Below are 18,319 nucleotides of genomic sequence, written 5' to 3'. Positions count from 1 at the left end.
GTAGTTTGGTTTGAGTAGTGTTCGGAATTGTGTATTCATTATCCACAAATTTTCCGATTTAATTAAAAAACGTTGGTAAAAAGAATACCATTTTAACTTATTTAATTATGTTTTTTACGCAATCAAGCATTTATTTGTATAAAAGTGGTATTTATTTAAATAATTGTTTGTTTTATTTAAATAATAGGCTTATTAACTTTCGATTATTTAAACATTTTACAATTTTTATACAACTATTGGTTATTTAAATAAATATTATTTAAATATCGCCGAGCTTATTTTATTCATGGATAAAAATTAATCGAATGCCGAGCACTAGGTTTGAGTTTGTAGCCCTCTTATTCGACCCTTCTATAACTCAAGCCTGGCCCTGCCTATGGCTGCAGGGCCAGGGGCGTTCGCTTTGGAGGCCATGGACTAATGCTGTTTGGGGCCTACCAAAATAACCCAAGTTTGGGTGTATCAGATGAATTTTTTACGGAAAATGGTAAATTAATTTTTTTTTAAATTGTTTTTATTTTTATTTTTTTCATATTCTTTGACCGCGAAGGGGGCCTTTGATTGAAATGGGCCCTGGGCTGCAGCCCATAAAAGCCATGGCCACTGGGGGTTAACAAAATGTGGACAAACATCAAGTATTTCTTGGTGCCTGAAGACGTCAGTGGACAAATTAGTGGCTACGACGTCATAACAAGCTGATAAATGTTCCGATATCGACCTCTTTTTGGTCATCCCACTGCCATTAAGTTACGGAGTAAAACGTATTTTACCGTACGACTCCTTACGTTTTCTCCATGGGACGCGCTTGTGAATCGTTTAAACGGATGATTGGTAAAATATTAAAATCGGGAATAGATAATTGGACTACTTAAATAAGAGTAACCTTGAAAATATAAGCGAGAAAAATTAATAAAAATGTAATCTATCCTTATGGCAAAGTTGATATAATTATATCCCTTAGATTTATTAATATTCGTTATTCTTCAAACGAAAGTTCAAATGGGAAATTAACGTAGCTTTTAACTTTCTCGCGTTTCTTGGGCGGTTAATAGTTAAACAAACGCAAAAAAAGATTCAACATGTGTGGAAGACGTTCATCTCAATTAACACCAATTGGAATTTACACTAATTACGAGGGTATAATAGCTGGGTGTCAGAGTTATAGACTATGGATCTTTTTTGTTTAAAATCGTGACAAGGTACTTTGGCGAGTACCATAGACATCCGAAAAATGTAATTCAGGTTTCTTTTTTGCTGTTTGTTTCCAAAGAAACACACGAAATATTTCGTAATTCTCTTTCGTAAAACTATAATTACTTTTTCATTTTGGAGTGCGCGTATTTTGGGTAGTAGAATTTCGACTCGCTACCCAATAATTAAATTTTAATAAAAAAAAAGTTCATATTTCAATGTTAAATAATTTTCAATTTCATTAATGCTGAAATGATTGACATTTTGAATTCCAAATCATATTTACCTCAATTTTAAATATATTTATAAAACCAATAATTAAATTATAATGGAAATGTCATTTTCAAGAAAATTAAATTTGTACATCAAGGTGAAATATTTTTTGAATATCTTTAAGTATATAAATTTCATTTCAGGGTTCCACTTAATTTTTTCTTTTTCAATTTTAAACAATAATTAAATAAAAATATCATTTTAGGAATAGAGTTGCAGCACTCCGTAGCTTTGGCCATGGCCGCCATTTTGGTCGCAAATTTTTTATCTATAGGAAAGAGCATGGGTGACGTACTAGAGCGTCACAGTGCCATTACTCTAGTCTCTATATCTTCGATGATAAATGATTTCCAAAATTCTTCAACGTTAAATACTTTAGCAATTTTCCACCCGTGGCAGTGTTTGCTAGACAAATACTAGTGTACGGGCGAAAATAAATGAAAAATTTTCGGTCAGTATAAATTGGTAATCGGCTCTCCAAAATTCTGCTTGAGAAATACAAGCGCTGTTATTTATTGAAATTATTGACTGAGTTGATCAGCTGTGTAGAGGCGGCGGAACGAGCGCGCGGTTTCCTAGGAGCCAGTGACGCAGCACTGCCGCGCGCGCCTTGCCAGTTAGCTTTAGTTTTGCCTCCGACCAGCATTCTTGGGAGAGCGTGAGGGGGAAGGGAACGAATTACGCCTCCCCCCGGGATACCGTTTCCCGAGGCGCGTCGCGGAATGGCCGGGGTGGTTTGACGTCACCGAGTGACGCGCGAGGAACTAGCAGCCTTAGCGGGATTGCCTTTCGCAAGTTTCGCTTCAACACCGAACCATTTCGACGTTAGTTCATCAAAAATGCGTCTAAAAAATTATTGAACAATTTTGTAATATATTTAGAACACATTTTCTATAATTTTCAATAAGGATGAATAAAATGTCTACTAATTACGGTACTTATTTTCATTCCGGGACTGGGGGGTGGGGGTGTTTGGATCGAGGGACCGGTTTACGGCGACGCGGAATCTCCCGCTTCCGCCGCAGCGCGCGCAGCTTTCGCTAGTATCTCTCTCTCCCTCTAGGCGAACTGCGCTCGGGAACTACTTTCAATAGTTCGGTTCTATCGCTGGTTGCCCTACTCCTTGTCCAAATTCCAAAAATAGCACCAGCGTCACAACGAGCGTTGCCGAAGGTAGGTGCTCGATTTCTATATTTAAACTCGGATAAACTAAAAATAGCGAACCCCCGTTCGTTCGACGAACTTTTTGCTTTCCTCGGCGCGCGGCACCCGGCTCTTGTACTCCGCGTAACGGGTTATTTGGTTCCCTTTTTACGGGGAAACCAAGCTAAATAATATTATTATATTCTTTGTGGAAACTTAGTGTGGATGATTTGAGAGCTTATCGAGGATTCGGGGGAGGCAGCGCGGAAGCCTCGGCCCGGCGCTAGACGCGTTTTTGTCGCAGTACCGTGTGCGAGCTTTTACAAGTCCGAGTCTTAAGCGTCATATTTTTAGTGCCATTTTTGATGTGGGGAGTCTTTTAATTGATTCCTCGGATCCTCTGCGGGGGAACAAACTAATAATCGTAATGTGCTTAATGTTCACTGAATCCTCGCTTTGTTACGTAATTTTTGTCGCGTGATATAATTGGTTTTTATTCGGGAGTTTATTTTAATTTAATGGTGCGTCTTATCTTAAATACCGTAGTAATTAAAATACACGATGTAAATATTTGGTTTTCATCAGTCGTATCGTATCGAACCACACTTTTAATCTGTCGTGATTTCTATGAGTATTATCGCTGAAGTATTATTATTAGTCTGTTTAGGAAATAATCCTGTTTTGTACGCTTCTAAGTGCATCTTCTGAATTTGCAATTACTTCCCCGCCTTGTTTCGAATTTCTATATGATATTATACGCGTAATTCTGTATGGAGCATTTTATAGATTTAAAATTAAATAAAAATCCTAATGATTTTAGAAGTTAATACACTTTTAAAAATATCCCATTTTCGTTCGTTTATGATTTATATTTAATAATATGAATAATTTTACGTTTATTACATGACCGATTTGGGTTAAATCCAGAATTTCATTGATCAAAGTGTAGTGGTAACGCAGCTGTTTTAGCACTTAGTAACTGTAAAAAATGTTTTTGGAGGCCCTAGTCGTAATGATACAATATGGGGTCCAAGGAGGAATGTTTCATAAGTGTACCTCTGACAGTGTTTGGCAGGTGAAACTAGAGATGGCATCGCGATGGGGCCCCATGGGTAGCGACACTTTGCCGCGTAACGTAATGTTTGTCTGCGAGCTAGACATCTATCGGGCCTACCATCCCTAATCGTCCCATGGCGTTGGAACCCTTTTCCGCGGTACTTGCAACGCCGAAATCGGGGTCGCGTAGGGATGGACAGACCGGGACAAAAGAAGACCTTGGCCCGGCGATACCATTCTTCCCGGCCGATAACGGGGTGGTAAAGATAGTTCCCTTAGGGGTCGTCCGCGGATGGGGGCCAAGGCTCCAGATTTGTGCCGTGTTTAGTCTAATTAAGCCGATAGTGGGACCCCAAGCCGCGGGTAACGTTACCTCAACGTCTATAAATACCGTAACAGCAGCCTATCCGCGCACTAACAAGTTAAACAGGTCCCGACGAGTCACGCAAGACGGGGGGGGGGTATCGTGTAATGTTTACCCCCATCCATCCATCCACGGTCCCCATTCTTAAATTCCCCCTCTCTGGTAAAAAGGGGGCTCGTTCTGTTTTGGCGCGTCCATCGCAACCCCCTTACCACATGGCTCGACTAGCCAAGAAATATTTTACAACGCCAAAAAAAGGTTTTAAGCAGGAAGGGTGCCCATTTACAAAAAAATAGACCCCTTATTCGAGGAGGGGGGACTACGCAGGTAGACAGAACGACCGAATTTTCCCTCGCCTCTGAGAGGCAAAAAAATAGTTTTCCGAAGCTTGTTGGCCTTGCCCCTGAACAAGTAAGGAGCCTTGAAAATTGTAAAAAAGGCTGCCCCCATCTCGGATGCCCCCCAGTCACTCTCCACCTCCTGGTATTATTGTACCAACTCCGATTATAAAAGGACTCCCTTTCAGTTTATTTTTAGCGTCTGTATTTTTTCGGGCCGTAACCCCTCCTGGCGGTGGGATTTGCCTCTAAAGGGGGTATCTGGGAAGAACTAGTGAAAGGGACTCTGGCGAGGTTCTCGTCTGATGTATTGGATCTTTACTGTACTCTACTTTTGGAGAGTGAAAAAAGTAGTTTTTTAAAATGCTTTTATGGTTTAGTGGTAAGCAAGGTGTGGGGACCTTCCATCCAGGCCCGGATTACCCAATGGGCCGACTAGGCCTGGGCCTAGGGCACTAAGACTACAAGGGGCACCACAATGTTTCGAAAAAATTAAAAGTACAAAAATTTTATCATTCGCTTTTCTCAAATATTTGTTTTTGTCGGAGTAATTTTAGTAATTTCCTATCACTTCCTAAAATTTGTCAATAGAACTATAAATTCCTAGCTAAACAGACCACATATTTTCACAAAGACAACATAGCGCTACTTCAGTAGGACTTGCAATTTTATTTATTCTTTGGTTTTAAAATTTTGGCTTACGCTCATTCCTATATGATTTGTATTTTCTGAAGTCGATTTTCAAAATATAGCTAAGGTAGCCTACGTGTGGATAGTATATTTCAAAATATAGTAAGTCCTTAACTTAACCAGGTTTGTATAAAACTATAACCGTTAAATGAGTAGGATTTTGATCAAAAATCCACTATTTATCCAGACAACTAGGTTGGCAGGTTTGCCAGATAATCCTTTCTTGAGCCTCCCTGGTTCATGAAAAATCGGGCTAACCTTCTGCCTCTCTAAACGCAAAAGTGAATAACCACAAAAGTAGTATTTTATAGAATGGTCTTATTTTCCTGTATTTTCCTTTGCTTTCAATATAGTTTTATAAATCGATAGAAGGTGCCTAAAAACAGCCAGCCTTTTACTAAAGCACTAATTTAATTGGCTTTTGCGGCTGGCTGCGGTTTTTAAATGAAATACATTTATCTAGTCACAAAGTCTAGGATGTTTTCATATTAAATTTAATATTTTTATTGAACCAAAGTTGCTTTAAAAACATTTGATTTATCTTTATTAAAATTATTCCTATAAGTTCCCTATAAATTCACTTGAACGTTCCTATAATTTCCAGGGCCCCCAGAGGTCCTATAACTCCTATAAAATCCTATATTTTCAAAAATGTCCATTAACATCCTATTATTTTAGAAAAATCTCCCAAATGTCCTATAAAATCCTATAATTTTGATATTTTGCCCATTTCAAATCCAACCACTCAGTTAAATTGCTAGATTTAGTCATTCTAGTCGATACTTTTGATATTGTTAACATGGTTAGCAACTAGTATATTTTTGTGATAAAATTGTTAAATAGTTTCTATTTTTAAGTGAAAATCAAAGATTTATTTATCTAAATATAGATTTTGTTTTTAAATGCATAAAGTTAGTAAATTAAATTGCATATATATATATATATATATATATATATAATTGAAGATTTGAGGGGGGGCCCTGAATTTCCTATAATTACCTAAAAATTACTAGTATCATTTCTTATTAAATGAGTATACATTCCTATTTTTCTTATAAAAAATTGAATAGCAACGACGTATGCCTGCCACGCTACGAGCAATAATAAGAATTAACTTAACGTAGTAATTATCCCAAAGTATAATAAATTCAACTTGGATTTACTATTAAGGGGTATGTGTTGCGAGTTTTGCGTTGTGAGTTTTTAGTGGCCACCTTATGTATTGCGTTGCGAATTTTTCGTAGTTGGGATGCGTAGGTGTAACGTACGTGTCTCTGCATTCGGGCTGTCTACATTAATTGCCAGTGTCCCAACCTATAATAAAGAAAATGCTTTTCCAAATAGCTTATACTTCGTGCTCAAATTTAAAATATTTTATTTAAAAATAAAATTGGAGGCCTAAATAAAAAATTATTGAATTTTTGTTTACATTATTTTGTACGATTGTCAAACAAATTCTAAGGTAATTCAGTTATTAAATAAATAAAATAGGAATTTAGAATATTTTATTCAAAGTAAAAATGCAAGTCGCTAATATAAAAATACATTTTTGTTTTTATGCATAATTTTGTACCAATGTCGAAAGCTTTATTATTTAATAAGAAAGTTATAATTTTATTTAAAAAGATTTAAGTCTTATTACATTAACTTTGGAACATAAAATGTTAATTATAAACCGATTTTTAATATCAATTCACATTATCGGTTATTATTATTTTTTATTGATCCAATTCATCGTTAGTCAATACATTTTTAATTTTATTGAAAACAAATATATTGCTTAGATTTGGTTTACGTCATCGATAAAATATTTCTTCATCGAATAATTCTTTAATTTAAATCCAGAAAGCGGTTTTATATACAAAAAGGTTTACTACAATCCAAAATAAATATTTCCCTTATCGAAAAATTTGAATAGGTAAATCGTAAATTCGGTTTTATTTAATTTGATATCAAAATATATATTTCCTTTATCGAATATTTCGAATTACTTAATCGTGAAAGTGGTTTATATATTCAAAAACATTAACTACATTCGAAACAAAATTTTCCTTAACCAATAGTACGAATACTTAAATGAACAAAGTGATTTTATATACAGAAACGTTTACCTACAATTAAAATAAATATTTCAAGGTTTTATTCCCGTTTGTATTTAAGTATTTACAAACAGAAAAACGTAGGCTTAAATATACGAAAAAACCTTCCCTACGGAATAGAAACCGTAAGTACAAATTTTCCTGTTGGTTTGTCCCCCGGACGGAGAAAGCTAGCGAGAGTTGGGGGCAAGACGCGCGTAATACTCTCTTTATGGCTGGCCTTTTTTCTAATGGTTTATAAGGAAATTTTGGAAGAGTGCAGTGGGTCACCTGTACCAAACGTTCTACGTCTCACGACGCCAGTGGGATAGGACCTGCCTTAGTAGCCCACTCCAAAAGAACGAATTTGTGAAAGTGTATTTCGCTTCCTTAGTGCCAAAATGCAGCAACTCGGTTTTTCCTAAAATGAAATGGGCCGATTTTAAATTACTTCAACCGTTTTATTTGCAAAGAAAATAACGTCATATTTTTTATATTATTTATGCGGTATATACATGTAGATTATTCCGTGCACACGTAGCATGTTTTATATGTGCACGTAGCATGTTTTCTCTGCACGTGGGAATGTTAAATATGTACACGTCGAATTTATTCTGTGCACAAGTAGATAGTTTTAGTAGAATGTATTTTATGTACATTTGAAGACGTTTTAATCGTACAGTTGAAGGCATTTTAGACGTGCAGTTGAAGGCATTTTAGACGTGCAGTTGAAGGCATTGTAGACGTGCAGTTGAAGGCATTGTAGACGTGCAGTTGAAGGCATTGTAGACGTGCAGTTGAAGGCATTTTTGACGTGCAGTTGAAGGCATTTTAGACGTGCAGTTGAAGGCATTTTAGACGTGCAGTTGAAGGCATTTTAGACGTGCAGTTGAAGGCATTTTAGACGTGCAGTTGAAGGCATTTTAGACGTGCAGTTGAAGGCATTTTAGACGTGCAGTTGAAGGCATTTTAGACGTGCAGTTGAAGGCATTTTAGACGTGCAGTTGAAGGCATTTTACGTGTACATTAGAAGGCATTTTACGTGTGCATTAGAAGGCATTTTACGTGTGCATTAGAAGGCATTTTACGTGTACATTAGAAGGCATTTTACGTGTACATTAGAAGGCATTTTACGTGTACATTAGAAGGCATTTTACGTGTACATTAGAAGGCATTTTACGTGTACATTAGAAGGCATTTTACGTGTACATTAGAAGGCATTTTACGTGTACATTAGAAGGCATTTTACGTGTACATTAGAAGGCATTTTACGTGTACATTAGAAGGCATTTTACGTGTACATTAGAAGGCATTTTACGTGTACATTAGAAGGCATTTTACGTGTACATTAGAAGGCATTTTACGTGTACATTAGAAGGCATTTTACGTGTACATTAGAAGGCATTTTACGTGTACATTAGAAGGCATTTTACGTGTACATTAGAAGGCATTTTACGTGTACATTAGAAGGCATTTTACGTGTACATTAGAAGGCATTTTACGTGTACATTAGAAGGCATTTTGCGTGTACATTAGAAGGCATTTTGCGTGTACATTAGAAGGCATTTTGCGTGTACATTAGAAGGCATTTTGCGTGTACATTTGAAGGCATTTTGCGTGTACATTTGAAGGCATTTTGCGTGTACATTTGAAGGCATTTTGCGTGTACATTTGAAGGCATTTTGCGTGTACATTTGAAGGCATTTTGCGTGTACATTTGAAGGCATTTTGCGTGTACATTTGAAGGCATTTTGCGTGTACATTTGAAGGCATTTTGCGTGTACATTTGAAGGCATTTTGCGTGTACATTTGAAGGCATTTTGCGTGTACATTTGAAGGCATTTTGCGTGTACATTTGAAGGCATTTTGCGTGTACATTTGAAGGCATTTTGCGTGTACATTTGAAGGCATTTTGCGTGTACATTTGAAGGCATTTTGCGTGTACATTTGAAGGCATTTTGCGTGTACATTTGAAGGCATTTTGCGTGTACATTTGAAGGCATTTTGCGTGTACATTTGAAGGCATTTTGCGTGTACATTTGAAGGCATTTTGCGTGTACATTTGAAGGCATTTTGCGTGTACATTTGAAGGCATTTTGCGTGTACATTTGAAGGCATTTTGCGTGTACATTTGAAGGCATTTTGCGTGTACATTTGAAGGCATTTTGCGTGTACATTTGAAGGCATTTTGCGTGTACATTTGAAGGCATTTTGCGTGTACATTTGAAGGCATTTTGCGTGTACATTTGAAGGCATTTTGCGTGTACATTTGAAGGCATTTTGCGTGTACATTTGAAGGCATTTTGCGTGTACATTTGAAGGCATTTTGCGTGTACATTTGAAGGCATTTTGCGTGTACATTTGAAGGCATTTTGCGTGTACATTTGAAGGCATTTTGCGTGTACATTTGAAGGCATTTTGCGTGTACATTTGAAGGCATTTTATGCGTGTACATTTGAAGGCATTTTATGCGTGTACATTTGAAGGCATTTTATGCGTGTACATTTGAAGGCATTTTATGCGTGTACATTTGAAGGCATTTTATGCGTGTACATTTGAAGGCATTTTATGCGTGTACATTTGAAGGCATTTTATGCGTGTACATTTGAAGGCATTTTATGCGTGTACATTTGAAGGCATTTTATGCGTGTACATTTGAAGGCATTTTATGCGTGTACATTTGAAGGCATTTTATGCGTGTACATTTGAAGGCATTTTATGCGTGTACATTTGAAGGCATTTTATGCGTGTACATTTGAAGGCATTTTATGCGTGTACATTTGAAGGCATTTTATGCGTGTACATTTGAAGGCATTTTATGCGTGTACATTTGAAGGCATTTTATGCGTGTACATTTGAAGGCATTTTATGCGTGTACATTTGAAGGCATTTTATGCGTGTACATTTGAAGGCATTTTATGCGTGTACATTTGAAGGCATTTTATGCGTGTACATTTGAAGGCATTTTATGCGTGTACATTTGAAGGCATTTTATGCGTGTACATTTGAAGGCATTTTATACGTGTACATTTGAAGGCATTTTATACGTGTACATTTGAAGGCATTTTATACGTGTACATTTGAAGGCATTTTATACGTGTACATTTGAAGGCATTTTATACGTGTACATTTGAAGGCATTTTATACGTGTACATTTGAAGGCATTTTATACGTGTACATTTGAAGGCATTTTATACGTGTACATTTGAAGGCATTTTATACGTGTACATTTGAAGGCATTTTATACGTGTACATTTGAAGGCATTTTATACGTGTACATTTGAAGGCATTTTATACGTGTACATTTGAAGGCATTTTATACGTGTACATTTGAAGGCATTTTATACGTGTACATTTGAAGGCATTTTATACGTGTACATTTGAAGGCATTTTATACGTGTACATTTGAAGGCATTTTATACGTGTACATTTGAAGGCATTTTATACGTGTACATTTGAAGGCATTTTATACGTGTACATTTGAAGGCATTTTATACGTGTACATTTGAAGGCATTTTATACGTGTACATTTGAAGGCATTTTATACGTGTACATTTGAAGGCATTTTATACGTGTACATTTGAAGGCATTTTATACGTGTACATTTGAAGGCATTTTATACGTGTACATTTGAAGGCATTTTATACGTGTACATTTGAAGGCATTTTATACGTGTACATTTGAAGGCATTTTATACGTGTACATTTGAAGGCATTTTGTCTTATATGTACACATTAAATGTATTCTATCGGTTTTAAAATGAAATCTTAATTTAATTTAATGTGCTCAGATTCAATATTAGATTTAAATAACTTTTTTAAGTTACGTTTATTTACATCACGTTTTTTTAAATTATTTTTAGTTAAAGCAATGCTTTTTAAATTACGTTTATTTAAATCGGTGTTTTTAAATTACCTTTATTTAAATCGGTGTTTTTAAATTACGTTTATTTAAATTAGTGTTTTTAAATTACGATTATTTAAATTAGTGTTTTTAAATTACGATTATTTAAATCAATGTTTTAAATTACGTTTATTTAAATCAATGTTTTTAAATTACTTTTATTTAAATCAATGTTTTAAATTACTTTTATTTAAATCAATGTTTTAAATTACTTTTATTTAAATCAATGTTTTAAATTACATTTATTTAAATCAATGTTTTTAAATTACGTTTATTTAAATCAATTTAAAAAATAAAAGATTTGTTTAAAAAAGTACATTATTTAAATCAATGATTTAAAAAGTTACATTATTTAAATCAATGATTTAAAAAGTTACATTATTTAAATCAATGATTTAAAAAGTTATATTATTTAAATCAATGATTTAAAAAGTTACATTATTTAAATCAATGATTTAAAAAGTTACATTATTTAAATCAATGATTTAAAAAGTTACATTATTTAAATCAATGATTTAAAAAGTTACATTATTTAAATCAATGATTTAAAAAGTTACATTATTTAAATCAATGATTTAAAAAGTTACATTATTTAAATCAATGATTTAAAAAGTTACATTATTTAAATCAATGATTTAAAAAGTTACATTATTTAAATCAATGATTTAAAAAGTTACATTATTTAAATCAATGATTTAAAAAGTTACATTATTTAAATTCATTTAAATCGGCCAACTATGTAAGTAAGTAACTATGTTTCTTCAAAGCGAGATACGATGTATTAACAGCGAGGTGTAGCTATTTTCGCTGGGGCACTGAGCCACGTATCACCGTGAATCGAAGTATAGTCCTCTTTCTACCTTGGAGAAAATGAAATCTCTACATAGAAAAAATTCTACCTGCCCCGTACGCAATCATGATATAAATATTCTTCGCTTTGTCGCTGCTACGTCCAATGCCTTTGTCATCGGACTTTAGATTTTTTTAGTCAGGACGACAAAAAAATCACATATTTACCCCCCTCGATATTTTATAAATTATCTCTCACATTACGTAAGGATTTTTCCCATGGATATTCCCTTAATAATGGTTTCACAATTTCACGAAAAATTAAAAATATTTATAACAATATTTTAATAAATGTTTTTTAGAGTTGTTAATTTTCCGGAAAAATTAAATGCAGGAAAATTTCCGAAAACTTTTCCGCAAATCGGAAAAATAAGAAATTTAAACTTATATTACAATTTAAAGGTTTTAATTCGAAAAAATTAGGCTAAAATGCCACGAAATTTAAATTGGTGAATAATATTTATTTTTTCTGAAAAATATTGAAAATTTTCCGGAAATAAGGCCTCGGTAATTTTCCGACTTACAACTCTAAAATTTTTTAAATGAAATTTGTTAAGTTTCATTTTACCGAACCCGTGAACTGCAGAAGACGCACTCGTTGTGTAATTGTTTTGGAAATTTTAATTTAAAATATTATAGTCAAAATTGTTTTGCCTTCTAAATCAGACTTGTCAAAACTTTAGTCTCATAAATTATTATAATTATTTCCTTACATAGATTTGATTTTTAAATCACAAGTTGAAAAATTAGATTTTGTTGAAGCGTCAATTTGATTTGCAAAGTAATAATGTGTCTCGGCCGCCTTGTTTCTTATATTTAACAAAATATAATAATTCGTACGAAAATGAGTATATTTCTCCGGAGCGCAGTTTTGTCGCTATAAAAGGGATGGTGGTGAACATTTTTACCATATGCTTTTTTTTTCTGTGAAAAACTTCCGGAGAGATACAAAAACGTAAAGAAATCCATGGCCATTTTTTGTCAAGTTTCTGAGGTTAAAGATCCTCAAAATGCGGCTGGAGAAAACGTCAAAGGTATCCGCTTTATCCAACTCGTTTTTAAAGCCTTACACGTATAAAGCGGAAAATCGTAAGGCTTAGAAAAGGTGCTTAAAAAGCCCGATATCATCGACGTATTACTAGGCGTATCGCGCCATCTTGAAGGCCCGTACATTTCGCCTTCCCCAAAAGACCCCAATAAAATATGACTTTCATATTTTTGTCCTATTGTTAAAGATATTTTCCGTCTTAGCCTTTTCCGTACGGATAATTTTCCAAATCTAATGAAGATGGATAGTCCTCGAACATTTGCAGCCAAGTCTTTGTCCAGCCGTTGAGATTCGCGCCATTGAATCGGACCAACCTTTTATCATATTTCCACGTTTGCGACAATTGCCGAAACTTTGAGTCACTTTCAGATGGCCCGCTTGTTTGCGAATTTAAAATCTTACGTTCTATTACGCGCTCGTTACGTTTTGCTATTTACATCTCGCGCATTGTGAAGTTTCCGTATTTCGCTTAAAATAGACATTAAATGTTTTAAAAGCCGTGCGGAGTAATTTGTACATTTATAGCGCTTTGTTTAGACCATTCCTCCGGGTTTTGATAATATTGCCATTACTACTCTCGTACAGCGTACCTTTTGAATATTTTTGTCGTAGGTACGCCAGGTTTGAGAAACGTTACACCTTTATTAGCTACAATTGTGGTTTTGGATTTTAATTATTTCTACGTATTATTATCTTGTTAGTAATAGGAGAAGGCAATCCAACACGGTGAAAGTTTAACTTGAAATTCGGTAAGTCTTTGAAAACATTGGCCATTAGTTGGACTTTCTCGTCGTAAATAGAGCGTTTATGAGAGGTTTGAATAACCTTATTTTACATTCAACTTGGCAACTTAACACGTTATTAGGTAGGTTTTGGAGGTTTGGCTTAACTTGTCTAAAGTAGCGTAAAGTGTATAACGCCATCTAGTTTTAAAATAATTAATAATGAAGTTTCATAACCGACAATTACTTTCAAGTTCCCTAAACCACCCTAAAATGAGGATGTATTCACTAAATGCAGTAAATTCAGGCAAAATCTTTTAAAAATATTTTGGTATTTCTATTCAAAAGCAGTTCGCTAATTGGTAAACGCTGAATCGTTACATTAGTTTCAACTTACAATGTTAGTACGCAAGTAAGTTTTAGAAATAATTAAAAACTAAATACATTTTTGAGCCTCGTTAATTAAAAATAATTTAAGATTTTGGGATAATTTCGGTAGAATTTTTAATCAATGTTTCCAATTTTGAATCATTTATTTCCAATTTGTTTCCAATTTGGTTAGAATTTTTAATCAATGTTTCCAATTTTGAATCATTTATTTCCAATTTGGTTCCAATTTTAAATAATTTGTTTCTAATTTTGAATCATGTTTCCAATTTTGAATCATGTTTCCAATTTTGAATCATGTTTCCAATTTTGAATCATGTTTCCAATTTTGAATCATGTTTCCAATTTTGAATCATGTTTCCAATTTTGATCAGGTTTCCAATTTTGAATCATGTTTCCAATTTTGAATCAGGTTTCCAATTTTGAATCAGGTTTCCAATTTTGAATCAGGTTTCCAATTTTGAATCAGGTTTCCAATTTTGAATCAGGTTTCCAATTTTGAATCAGGTTTCCAATTTTGAATCAGGTTTCCAATTTTGAATCAGGTTTCCAATTTTGAATCATGTTTTTAATTTTGAATCATGTTTCCAATTTGGTTACAATTTTAAATCATTTGTTTCTAATTTTGAATCATGTTTCCAATTTGGTTCCAATTTTGAATCATGTTTCCAATTTGGTTCCAATTTTGAATTTTGTTTCCAATTTGGTTCCAATTTCGAATCATTTGCTTCCAATTTGGTTCCAATTTCGAATCATTTGTTTCCAATTTGGTTCCAATTTCGAATCATTTTTTTAAATTTTGAATCATTTGTTTCCATTTGGTTCCTATTTAGATTTTTTTTAATTTTGTTACAAATTGGTTCTTATTTGGAACCTTTTTCTCATTTTGTTCCAATTTGGTTACAATTTTGAAACATTTGTGCTCATTTTGTTCCAATTTGGTTACGATTTTGAATCATTTGTGCTCATTTTTTCCATTTGGTTATAAATTAGAAGCAATTTTTTCCATTTGGTTATAAATTAGAATCAATTGTTTCCATTAGGTTATATTTTCAATCAATTGTTCCCATTTTGTTTAAACAGGGTTGCCACGGTACCTGGAATTCCTGGAAAAGGCAGGGAATTTGGATATAGGTCTAAAAATCGGGGAAAACACAGGGAATTTTAAAAATTAGTCTAAAAATCAGGGAAAAGTCAGGGAATTTTAAAAATTAGTCTAAAAATCAGGGAAAAGTCAGGGAATTTCAAAAATTAGTCTAAAAATCAGGTAAATGTCAGGGAATTTAATTGTGGTAGCAAATAGGAAACTTTTACCAAGATATAGGTTGAAAATTCAAAATCTTAGCACAAAATAAGTCATTGAAAATCTCCGGAGATGGTCAGGGAAAACCTGGAAAAGTCAGGGAATTTGATTATGAAATAAATGTGGCAACCCTGTTAAATTTTTAATCGTAAAAAAGGTAAAGCCATCCCTCGAAAACGTGAATGTAGAACTTTGTCGGAGTGTAGACTTAGTTCTTTTCTATACAATCATCGCTACTACAAGTTCCCCCATTTCGATTATTAGTCCCAATTTGATTCCCGATTGGAAACCGCGGTCCTCATTTGATTCCCGATTGGAATCCGCGGTCTTCATTTGATTCCCGATTGGAAACCGCGGTCCTCATTTGATTCCCGATTGGAATCCGCGGTCTTCATTTGATTCCCGATTGGAAACCGCGGTCTTCATTTGATTCCCGATTGGAAACCGCGGTCCTCATTTGATTCCAGTTTTGAAACCGAGGTCCTCATTTGATTCCCGATTGGAAACCGCGGTCCTCATTTGATTCCCGATTGGAAACCGCGGTCTTCATTTGATTCCCGATTGGAAACCGCGGTCTTCATTTGATTCCCGATTGGAATCCGCGGTCTTCATTTGATTCCCGATTGGAAACCGCGGTCCTCATTTGATTCCCGATTGGAAACCGCGGTCCTCATTTGATTCCCGATTGGAATCCGCGGTCTTCATTTGATTCCCGATTGGAAACCGCGGTCCTCATTTGATTCCAGTTTTGAAACCGAGGTCCTCATTTGATTCCCGATTGGAAACCGCGGTCCTCATTTGATTCCCGATTGGAAACCGCGGTCTTCATTTGATTCCCGATTGGAAACCGCGGTCTTCATTTGATTCCCGATTGGAAACCGCGGTCTTCATTTGATTCCCGATTGGAAACCGCGGTCTTCATTTGATTCCCGATTGGAAACCGCGGTCTTCATTTGATTCCCGTTTTAAAAGCGCAGTCCTCATTTGATTCCCGATTGGAATCCGCGGTCTTCATTGGATTCCCGATTGGAAACCGCGGTCCTCATTTGATTCCCGATTGGAAACCGCGGTCTTCATTTGATTCCCGATTGGAAACCGCGGTCCTCATTTGATTCCCGATTGGAAACCGCGGTCCTCATTTGATTCCCGATTGGAAACCGCGGTCCTCATTTGATTCCCGATTGGAAACCGCGGTCCTCATTTGATTCCCGATTGGAAACCGCGGTCCTCATTTGATTCCCGATTGGAAACCGCGGTCCTCATTTGATTCCCGATTGGAAACCGCGGTCCTCATTTGATTCCCGATTGGAAACCGCGGTCCTCATTTGATTCCCGATTGGAATCCGCGGTCTTCATTTGATTCCCGATTGGAAACCGCGGTCTTCATTTGATTCCCGATTGGAAACCGCGGTCCTCATTTGATTCCCGATTGGAAACCGCGGTCCTCATTTGATTCCCGATTGGAAACCGCGGTCCTCATTTGATTCCCGATTGGAAACCGCGGTCCTCATTTGATTCCCGATTGGAATCCGCGGTCTTCATTTGATTCCCGATTGGAAACCGCGGTCTTCATTTGATTCCCGATTGGAAACCGCGGTCTTCATTTGATTCCCGATTGGAAACCGCGGTCCTCATTTGATTCCCGATTGGAAACCGCGGTCCTCATTCGATTCCCGATTGGAAACCGTGGTCCTCATTTGATTCCCGATTGGAAACCGCGGTCCTCATTTGATTCCCGATTGGAAACCGCGGTCCTCATTTGATTCCCGATTGGAAACCGCGGTCCTCATTTGATTCCCGATTGGAAACCGCGGTCCTCATTTGATTCCCGATTGGAAACCGCGGTCCTCATTTGATTCCCGATTGGAAACCGCGGTCCTCATTTGATTCCCGATTGGAAACCGCGGTCCTCATTTGATTCCCGATTGGAAACCGCGGTCCTCATTTGATTCCCGATTGGAAACCGCGGTCCTCATTTGATTCCCGATTGGAAACCGCGGTCCTCATTTGATTCCCGATTGGAAACCGCGGTCCTCATTTGATTCCCGATTGGAATCCGCGGTCTTCATTTGATTCCCGATTGGAAACCGCGGTCTTCATTTGATTCCCGATTGGAAACCGCGGTCTTCATTTGATTCCCGATTGGAAACCGCGGTCTTCATTTGATTCCCGATTGGAAACCGCGGTCCTCAGTTGATTCCCGATTGGAAACCGCGGTCCTCAGTTGATTCCCGATTGGAAACCGCGGTCCTCATTTGATTCCCGATTGGAAACCGCGGTCCTCATTTGATTCCCGATTGGAAACCGCGGTCCTCATTTGATTCCCGATTGGAAACCGCGGTCCTCATTTGATTCCCGATTGGAAACCGCGGTCCTCATTTGATTCCCGATTGGAAACCGCGGTCCTCATTTGATTCCCGATTGGAAACCGCGGTCCTCATTTGATTCCCGATTGGAAACCGCGGTCCTCATTTGATTCCCGATTGGAAACCGCGGTCCTCATTTGATTCCCGATTGGAAACCGCGGTCTTCATTTGATTCCCGATTGGAATCCGCGGTCTTCATTTGATTCCCGATTGGAAACCGCGGTCCTTATTTGATTCCCGATTGGAAACCACGGTCCTCATTTGATTCCGGTTTTGAAACCACGGTCCTCATTTGATTCATATTTTGAAAACTTCGTTTCGTATTTTTCCCCAATTTTTGTAATTATAGAACTAGCGAGTTAATTAAGAACTAACAATTGAATTGTATCAAAACTGCTAGTCCGAATGTTTGAGGGAAATATTCGCGACGTTTCTGAGAATCTAAAAATAGGATTGATACGATTTGAGCTTCTTCTATCCAGCAACCGTTTCAGTTTGGAATCGTCGACCGAAATATCTTATCTCTAAGTTCAGTTTGTTTGGGAAATACACTGATTTAATCTAGATGGAAATAGAGAAAAAAGCCTATTTTTCTACAATTATTTCCA

At 36.0% G+C, this 18,319-nt stretch overlaps 1 protein-coding gene across 1 annotated transcript in view; it reads left to right on the top strand.

Annotated features, from left to right (window-relative positions):
- Positions 1–2,532: 2,532 nt before the first annotated feature.
- Mef2 (myocyte enhancer factor 2) overlaps positions 2,533–18,319 on the top strand; it is a 146,207-nt gene continuing 130,420 nt past the window's right edge. Inside the window, exon 1 of the mRNA XM_090163857.1 lies at positions 2,533–2,637. The gene's annotated coding sequence lies outside the window, so the exon portion shown is untranslated. The remainder of the gene's footprint in view (positions 2,638–18,319) is intronic.

The sequence above is a fragment of the Leiobunum rupestre genome, chromosome 11 (assembly GCF_980474605.1).
Source record: "Leiobunum rupestre chromosome 11, qqLeiRupe1.1.hap1, whole genome shotgun sequence".
NCBI classification, from domain to species: Eukaryota; Metazoa; Arthropoda; class Arachnida; order Opiliones; family Sclerosomatidae; genus Leiobunum; species Leiobunum rupestre.
This window is presented reverse-complemented; position numbering and strand designations above follow the sequence as displayed.